General features: G+C 46.2%; 1 pseudogene; it reads right to left on the bottom strand.

Annotated features, from left to right (window-relative positions):
- Positions 1–2,302: 2,302 nt before the first annotated feature.
- LOC131908013 (mitochondrial import receptor subunit TOM22 homolog) lies at positions 2,303–2,733 on the bottom strand (annotated as a pseudogene).
- Positions 2,734–9,606: the final 6,873 nt, after the last annotated feature.

Raw genomic sequence — 9,606 nt, 5'->3', positions numbered from 1 at the left:
AATAATGAGATTAAGCTGAGAAGGTTGACTTTCAAGTGTTATTGGGAAAGAGCTCAGATAAACTTGTGGGAAAGGAAGGTATGGGGAATAACCTAAAGCTTTGAGAACTACAACGCAAAAATGAAATAGGCCTGTGACAAATGCCATACTGTGAAATCTTAGAAATTCAGAGTTCAACATTAGACTTCACTTTTCTCAAAACTTTCCCTTTAAAGATAAGGCAACAAAGCCGGCAGAGAGGGTTGGTGACGTGGTAGTTTAAATGAGAAATGCTTCCTATAGGCTGGGATATTTGAGCACTTGGCTCCAGCTGGTGGCACTGTTGAGGGAGGTTATGGGGGTGCAGCCTTGCCAGAGGAAGTGAGTCACTGAGAGCCCCTTTGAGAGTTTATAGCCTTGCTCCACTTCCCATTCACACTGCCTCATGAATGAGGTTGGGGATGTGAGCTCTTGGGGCTTCCGGCTCCTGCTGGAAGTCTCCTGACTTGTGGCCATGCCTCCCCTCCACGATGGACTCTCTCTAGAACGATAAGCCCAAAGGAATTCTTTTCTTCTATAAGCGTGTTGGCCACAGTGTTTTATCACAGCAACAAGAAGAAGAAGAAGTAATTCTACAGTGATGTCTCTTATAGATTTATGAAACTTAGTGGACAAGCACTTTCTCAATAATTAGCACCCCCCACACGTGGTACATTTAGAAGCAGTGTTTTAGAGAGTGATGCTTAAGCTCTATTTTCGCAGTTCCTATGGAGAGTCATAGGTAAGTCACCTGAGATTGGAATCTAGATATTCCACCACCTGGTAACATCTGCCTGAGTTACAGGCTGGGTCCAAATGATGGAGAGTCTTAGAATCCCAGAAAGAAGGTGATAGTGTAGAGACTGACTTCATAGACCCAGAGCAGCTCCTCCTAACCTTGCCTTGGTCCTTAGAGACCCTGCATATGTGTTACCCCTTCCGCCCTACTGGGCACTGCCTCCTCTGAAGTTCCATTTTTAGCGAAGGGAAACAGGAACCAGACGGAAGATTACAAGAAAAATGCATGAGTTCTGGCCAGAACTGGTTCTGGCCTCTAACTAACTAAAGAATTACAAGATGATAAATGGAGAGAACACTATGAGGAGTAAGACCTGCCTTTTCTTCTTTCCTTTAATTCTGAAAGGTGGGCCTCTCAGCTTGCCTTTGGAAGGATTCCTCCAGGAATTTGATGGCAGCCTTGATATCCATCCTCCAAACCCACATGACAGAGTGAGGCTCAGTTTGAGTGTGAAGCTCATGTTAGTGAGGCTCAAATTAACTCAGGAAGAACTAAAGGGAAGTCAATTTTCTTCTATAGCACGGAAATACATTTGAACAATCCAATGAGACAATGCTCTGTGGTCAGGGACAGAAATTCTGAGAGAAGCCAGGAAAATGGAGTCTCTGTGGGTATGTAACACATTCCCTTAACATAACAAATGAAAACAACCCATTAGCTGAAATATATATTCTGGAGAGTCAGAAGCCTGGGGGCTGATAGGTGGGCGAATCTGCCCCAGTGTTCCTTTTAGCCCTAAGGTTTCCCTGGTCCTGCCCAGCCCCTGGGTCCCACAGCCGCTTATAAAATAATCATTCAGGGGCTTAATATTATTTACAAACTGTATGGTCTATGGCAGGCCTCTTGCTAGCTAGCTCTTATATCTTTTTTTTTTCACTTTCAGTTGGAGTTCTTTTAATATTTAAATACAAAAAGTGAGCACTGACTTCTTTTTTTACACAACACACAGGGCTCTAATAGCCACATGTGCAGAGGAAATGGGCGCCCGCTCTGTTCTCAGTCCCCGCCTGGCTAAAGCTACAGCCAGCCTTGCTTCTCTCCAACATACAGCGATTCCGGGACTGTTTTTAACGGCAGCTGTAATGGATTTTGTCAGCTTCACATTGTTTACATGTCCCGACATCTCCATTCTTAAAAAAAAAAAAGGCCTTAATGGTCAGGGGTGCTTACTTCTTCCCCACAAGGGGCCTGTGAGAACTTCAATAGGAGCAATTTTCTAAAGGGATAACGTGGAGTAACCTTCCCATGGCTGTACTCTAGCATCAGATGGAGAACAGGAAGTAAGTGAGAGCATTATGAAGGGCACAGGTGCAAGCGGAGTCTCTCCATGAGAAACGGAGAAAGTTCCCACCAGGTTTAAATAGCTCGATGTGCCAAAGTTAAAAAAACAAACAAACAAAAAACCCAAAAAGTCCAAACAACCAGCCGTTCAAACACAACTGAATTTCAAAGTTCTCTCACCAGGACAAATACCGAAGTAACAATCTAGATCTTTCCAGGAAGTGGAGGTAGAGCCCCTGGCGTTCATCCTGACAGCCCTGTGTTAGGCCCCAAAGTATCTGCCGCTGCTGCAGTTGCTGCTGTTGCTCCATTTGCAACTTCTCTGTCTCAAAGGCAGCAGGAAGAACCAGGGTCATAAAGGAAGTGGTCCCAATCCACAAAGCTGCCCTGGAAACCCTGTACATCTTCTGAGCCACGAAGAGCGAGAGATCAAAGGTTGCTCCGGCGGCAGACCGGACCCTCTCCGGAAACATCTCCGTCAGACCCCGGAGTCTCTCCGACAGGGTCTCATCTAGCTTGTCGTCGTCGTCGTCCTCTTCCAGGTCCTCCTCGGCCTTCTCCGCCTAGGCTTTCAGGAGCAAATCATCCTGGGACAGAGGCTCCCCAGCACCGGCTGCAGCGACGGCGGCGGCCATGGCTGTAGCTCTTATGTCTGAAATTATCCCATTTCTATTCATCTATGTTTTGCCATGTGTTCCGTGGCTTACCGGTCTGCTTCCTTCAGCAGCAGGCTGACGTCCCCTCCGCCTCTGCCTTTCTTCTTCCTGTCTATCTGTTTGGATTTCCCGCCTGCCTCTAAGCTGCCTTGCCATAGGCCAATGAAGCTTTATTTATTAACCAATGGGAATAACATATATTCACAGTGCACAGAAAGACATCCCCCAGCAGTTCCTTGTGAAGCTGTTTGTGGTCATGCTGCTCACCAGGCATGTGGCTGACTTAGGCTGAAGATTCACATTCAAGATGTGTCCTTCACTTAAATATTGATGGAAGCCCCTTGATGGCTGGGGTTAGAAAACTTCAGTTTCTCTTGAAGAACATGGGCTTCTCTATAGAAATGGCAGCAGGCTTCTCCAAGAAATATGGCCCAAGAAAGAACAGAAGATTTTTCTATGATGGCATAGACTCAGAAGTGGCATACCGTTGGCTACACTTTGGTGGTCACATGGACTGATCTTGATCCCATGTGAGAAAGAACTACAGATGAATCTGAACAGCAGCCAGGAGTTACTTGAATTTGGTTCTTTTGGGGGACATCTTTGAGTCAGGCTATAACATATCAGGTGATAAACTCACCACTTCGATATAAATTGAAGTAAAACTAATGCTGAAATTGTTAAAATAAAATCATCTTTGTGATAAAACTAATTACCATATGTTGAAGGACAGTGGCTCTCACACTTGATAAATTAAAAATCCCATGTATTTTAATCACAGACAGCTTAAACCCACCTTTGGAGCTGCTGTTTCTGCAGGCCTTGAATGAACACAAGTGTTTGCACTTTGAAGGAGCTTCCAAGTGATCTTGCTGCGGCTGCTCTGAGGAGAACACGGTGTAGACACAGCTACGAAAATTTGGACTTTAAAGCGTTTATTTTTATTATTTATTTTATTTATATTTATATATTTATTTATTTTATTATTCTTCTAAGATATCGAGGTCTCACTGTGTTGCTTAGGCTGGTCTTCAGCTACTAGGCTCAAGCAATCATCTTATCTTAGCCTCCTGAGTAGTTAATACTGCAAGTGCATACTAGTGAACCAAGATTGAATGTTTCTTAAAGGATTTCTGATTGAATGGTCCCCAGCTGCTCACCAGGATCACCCAAGGTATTATAGAAAGCCAGAACCTTCTCTTTCTCTTATCAACTCAAGATTCTTCTTCAAGAGGTCTTAGATGGAGTCAAGTTTTATTTAACTTCCCTAGACAATCACATGATTCATCAGGTTGGGGAACTTTCAATCCCAAAGGCCTCTTCCTCCAATATCCCCACCATCTAGCCTCCACTTAAAGAATATTCTCAGCTATGAGCCCTTAACTGCCTGTCAAGACAATGGCTACCATTCAAGTCCAAGGCAGGTGAACTGTCCCAAACTGTCTCCTTTTGGGGTAGTGCAGAACAAATAATCCAAATTTGGTATGACTCAAAAGGAGCGGGAACAGAAAAATCACCCATGTCACGTTCTACCATTATTCATTCCACCCAAGATAATAACCTCTCTGTTAGACCCCACAAACTTCACAAGGAATAATGACAAGTGAGTGTTCGAGGGAAGTCCCAAGTCTTCTAAAGATCTGCGATGAGTAGTTTTGAGTTGTCTACGCAGCCTCAAAAGAGTTTACCTACCTTTCTTTGAGAACCGCAATCTCTATTCACAAAGATAAATTCCGTATAGCCTCAATGTGCTGATGTGGCCTAATGTCAAACAACAGCGTGAGTCAAGCAGGTTCTCCCAGGCAAAGAGAGGGTCCTCTCTTTGCAAGGCTCTAATGGGTGATCTCCGGACTTCGTAGGTGGCTGTATCCACCACTGGCTTGTTAGAACCTCACTTTTCTTATCTGTTACTGTGGTTATTCCAAGTAGTTTCGCTGCCTCTCCCCCAGTTCAGCAGAGCACCCACAATACAGGAAATGAGAAAGAAGCAAGAACACTTACTCTACAGTGCATGGCTGAGAAAGCACTCATGAAGGCTTTCATCCTCTTATGCTTTGCCAACTGCCAGAGAGGAATGAGCTGCTCAAGATGTACCCAAAACAAATCTAAAATCCTGAGCTCACCTTACTCTCCTCTGCCACTATCTAGCCTGGAATATCATGTTGCTGGCCTACTGTCTGCCTGCCTGTAGTCATGTCTGCTGGGCTGTCTGTCCAGATTTCAAAGGAGGTCTGTTGTATACAGAGTGAGGTGAAGACCATTGTTTGCTTCCTCGAGGCTGTCACATAGGGCATGAGGAGTGTGTGATCCTAGGATCTAAACTCTGGAAGAGCAAAGAGCTAGCGGGAAACAAGTCAGTGAATAATCAGCCCCACACCCTTTTCTCATTTTGTCCATATTCTTTCCTCCTCTGTCTGTAGCATGGGAGTCTAGGTTAAGTCTGCACTGACCTCAGACCCATATATCCATTCATTCATCTATCCATTCCTTCATGTCTACTCTGTATCAGACTCTCTGTGCAGACATAAAATCCAGAAGCCCCATCACCACATACACACATACACACACACACACACACACACACACACACACACACACACACACACACACACTGTTCCCCAGTGCAAGAAGAGGGAATCCTAAAAGAGAGACCTGAAATAGCACACAGCAGTCGGGAGGGTGCGTCTTCCGCATAGGAAATGAACACTGACCAGAAGCAGAGAAGGGAGTTCTCAGCATCTCTCTAACCTTGTTGTCCCTGAGACAAAGCAGTCAGAGAGGGCGGATACTGGTGGTAAGGAAGAAGATGGGAGTGGGTGGTAAGCAGGCTTGAGGAAAGCTACAGAGAAAAACTCAAACCAACTGGGAGGTAGAGGTGATTGAGTCAGAAGGCACGCACTATCTCTTGGGTCCACAGCAGGATCCAATAGGAGCATCCACAAGGAAGAAATGCTATTCCCTCAGGGTCATGCTTCCTCTTTTCTGGAATAATCAGAAACCAGCTGGCCTATGTTCAGTCCCCATGCCTGTTTGCCACCATCTATATGTCGCTGGTGAATTTACCTCATTTTTTAAACTTTAAAAACATTTTTAAAGGGCTGAAGAGATGGCTCAAGGGTTAAGAGCACTAGCTGCTCTTCCAGAGGATTCAGGTTTGATTCCCAGCGCCAGCCTGGCAGTTCACAGTTCCAGTGGATCTGACTCCCTCTTCTGGCTTCCTTGGACACTACATGCATGTGGTGCACAGCCATACATGCAGGCAAAACATCCATATACATACAATGAAAATAAATAAATACTTTTACTTTTTGTTGCATTCTATTCGTGTGTGTGTGTGTGTGTGTGTGTGTGTGTGTGTGTGTGTGTGTGTATGCAGGACATTGCAGGAATGGTTCTCTCCTTCCACCCTAAGGATCAAACTCAGGTTGTTAGGTGTGGCAACAGGTGCCTTTATCCACTGTGCCATCATACCACCTCCAAAAAATACAATTTTTTTAAATTAAAAAAAGTAAAAGAGAAAGAATTTGGTGGGGGTTTTAATCTTATTTTTGTGTGTGTTGGTTATGTTTTCTTCTCGTTGTTTTGGTTTATTGAAATAGGATCTCACTCTCAGACTGGCCAGAGATTTGCAATCCTCCTGCCTCAGCCTCAAAAGTGTTCCAAGTGCTGGGATTATAATTGTGTCACCATGCCCAGGCTCTCAAATCTTTTTTCTTTTTCCTTCCCCCCCAACCCCGGAGACAGGGTTTCTCTGTGTAACAGCCCTGGCTGTCCTGGAACTCACTCTGTAGACCAGGCTGGCTTCAAACTCATAGAGATCTGCCTGCCTCTGCCTCCCGAGTGCTGGGATTAAAGGTGTGGGCTGCCACCACCCAGTGGGCTCTCAAATCTTAAGAAACAGAGACGAGGGACTGCTTCAGCTCAGTAGTAGTGACAGTGTTTAGCATATCAAGGTTCTTTGTTCAGCCTCAGCTCCAAAAGTTTTTTTTAAATACGAATTTGGGTCCAGTCCTGGCAGGTCACATCCTAATTTCCTCAGCACTCCAGTCCCTACTTAAACGAAGCCTTCCCACAGTTGTGACCCAACATCTGCTCTGTATCAAAGTTTCTGTGCACTCTCAGTACACATTTATTCTGATTAAGGTTTGGGGGGGCAGTTATGACTTGTTCTCCTCTAAAACACCCACCCGATCTCAGTCCAGTAGCCAACACATGGGTTATCAGAAAACATCTTCTTTCTTGCATTCAGACACCCAGGACCAGCCTTGTCTTTAAGGACCGACATAATCTATAAACGTGCTTCCCAGCAGGAGCCCAACTCTGTTCTTCAGGTAGCAGAACCAGGCTGAGCTACCAAGGGCCAGAAGTAACAGACACTCTGTGATGAGTCCTGGGAGCAGTCCAGGCAGTCTGGGTGTGCTTACTTGGCTGGGGGTCCCAGGATGTGGCAGGAAAATGGTTAACCCCGTGGCTCTTTCTGATACTGAGGCTGCATAAAGAGAATAATACCCGGCAAATGGAGGCCAGTGTCATGGAGGATAAATACTTTTAATTAAAGGAAGGTGCCTGGAGACTCAGCAGTAGGGAGAGAAAACTAGAGCAAGACTGCTACAGATGCTCCTGGGCTGGGAGGGGGAAGAAGTCCAGGCCCTTCCTGGGCTCGGTTACCTTCCTCCCCGTCCCTGCCTTCAGGAATTTAGGAGGTAGCTTGACCCCTAGGCTAAGAAGGGGCAGGAGTTAAAGCTACCACCGTCATCATCGTCGTCGTCATCATCATCATCATCATCATCGTCATCATCATCGTCATCATCGTCATCATCATTGTCATCGTCGTCGTCGTCATCATCATCATTGTCATCACCGTCATCGTCGTCGTCGTCGTCGTCATCATCATCATTGTCATCGTCGTTGTCGTCGTCATCATTGTCATTATTGTCATCATCGTCATCATCGTCGTCGTCATCATTGTCATCATCGTCATCATCATCGTCGTCGTCATCGTCGTCATCATTGTCATCATCGTCATCGTCATCGTCGTTATCGTCATCATCGTCATCGTCGTCGTCGTCGTCATTGTCATCGTCGTCATCATCATTGTCATCGCAGTCACCATCGAGTCTGCAGACTACTTGCACACAAGCCCTGTGCCGCGTGCTTCGTTTCCTTTAAACCTCACAATCCAGCACGCATTCCTGTCCTAAATTATCCCCCTCTCACAAGTGAGCCAGGCAGGAGGGGGCACATCACTCGTTGGGGTACTGTTATAAGTGGTGCAGAAGAGTCCCCAAGACTGTCCAGCTTCAAAGTTCAAGGTCACGGGACCCTTTCCATAGGGACAAAGGAAAGGCATCAAGAAGAGCAAAAATGGTAGGCGCACAGCACCTTGGACAGCACCGAGCACACAGCACCTTACAGAGGAGGTGGGGAGTCCTTGTAACAATTACTCTGGAGAGCAAAACCATGGCAGACTAAAATCACCTGCTTGGCCCCAACACCCAGGGTAATGAGCAAGGGACTCAGATGACTGTGTCTGGGGCTTAAGCGACTGTCTTGCCATCAGGATGCTCCATTCCTGTCCTTCCCTGCTTTCTGCTGACGGTAATGCTGGGGGTTTAGACTAAAGCTAACCTGAGGCCTCTGAACGCATAGCAAGTATACAGGATTCAAACTGGCTGCAGTCGGCCTTTAGAACCCTTGATTCAGCTATACCCCATTTCAACACTCAACACATACCAGGTTCCACGTGGAGGAATAGCCCTGATTACTCTGCCCAGGAGAATCAAGGTTGCTGTGACCAAGCTTTGTGCTACCTAACCATGCCATCTCTCTGAAGGTCATCCGCAGTGAGAACAATAACCTAAGTAGAATGGAATTTTCTTGCAGCCACTGAATGGCCCTGTGGAATGAAACAGGATGCACAGTCCCCACAGAACTCATGTCTAGGAGGACAGAAGCAAATGCACTTTGTGTGTGTGTGTGTGTGTGTGTGTGTGTGTGTGTGTGTGTGTGTGTGTGAAAGGCAATATTGTGTACATCTCACTCCATTTAAGATTGTGGCACCATGCCCATTTTACAGATCCTGACCCTAAAGCTAAGGGAACGTAGGTGGCCTGCCAAAGAACAGCCTTCAAGTGGAAAAGTAGACTAGGCTCCCTCCTGGTTCCATCTGCTCTTCCAGAAACCTTGCCATGGTCTCTCTAAGTTTGTCCAAGGTGGCCCAGAGGACAAATTCCATGGAGATAGTTTCCTTTTCAGAACGGATGATAATGATGATGGGAATGCTTGGACCTGGTGATGTAGGAGGCAAACTTCGAACTTCTAACATTTCTGTGCAGTCTTTGGCATTCAAAGCAAATGTTGAAGGAAAATGACCAATGACAGAGTGCCACCAAGATGCAAACCAGACTGGCTCTGTCATTGTCTACTGCTTTTTATAGGGCCTCAAGCCAGGGTCGACTCGTTATGTCTTCCTTCTCTGTCTACTTCTCCCAGGATGGCAAAATTAAATGAGAAGAGAAGAGAGATATTATCCTCCCCAGAATCATTTGGACAGCACCCACTTTCCAGGACCATGTAAATAGGGCTCCAAATAGTCTGGTAATACTGGAATGGGGTGTGGCTTGGCACAGGGGACCTGTGTGTTTAGCACAATGACCTGATTGTGCAGGTTGTTCCAACCCAGCAGCGCTCCACTGGTCACATGTCCCCTGGGCAGCAGATGCTATAACCTTTGCCCAGGGGTTGGGAGCCCTTAGTGGCAGTACTAAGTACAAAGAGGAGGAGGGAGGTCTGGCGGTCCCCACTGCCACCAGAATACAGAGAAAGCCATTCCCTGACTCTGCTCATGGCCCC

Source organism: Peromyscus eremicus, chromosome 4 (genome assembly GCF_949786415.1).
Source record: "Peromyscus eremicus chromosome 4, PerEre_H2_v1, whole genome shotgun sequence".
Lineage (NCBI taxonomy): Eukaryota > Metazoa > Chordata > Mammalia > Rodentia > Cricetidae > Peromyscus > Peromyscus eremicus.
This window is presented reverse-complemented; position numbering and strand designations above follow the sequence as displayed.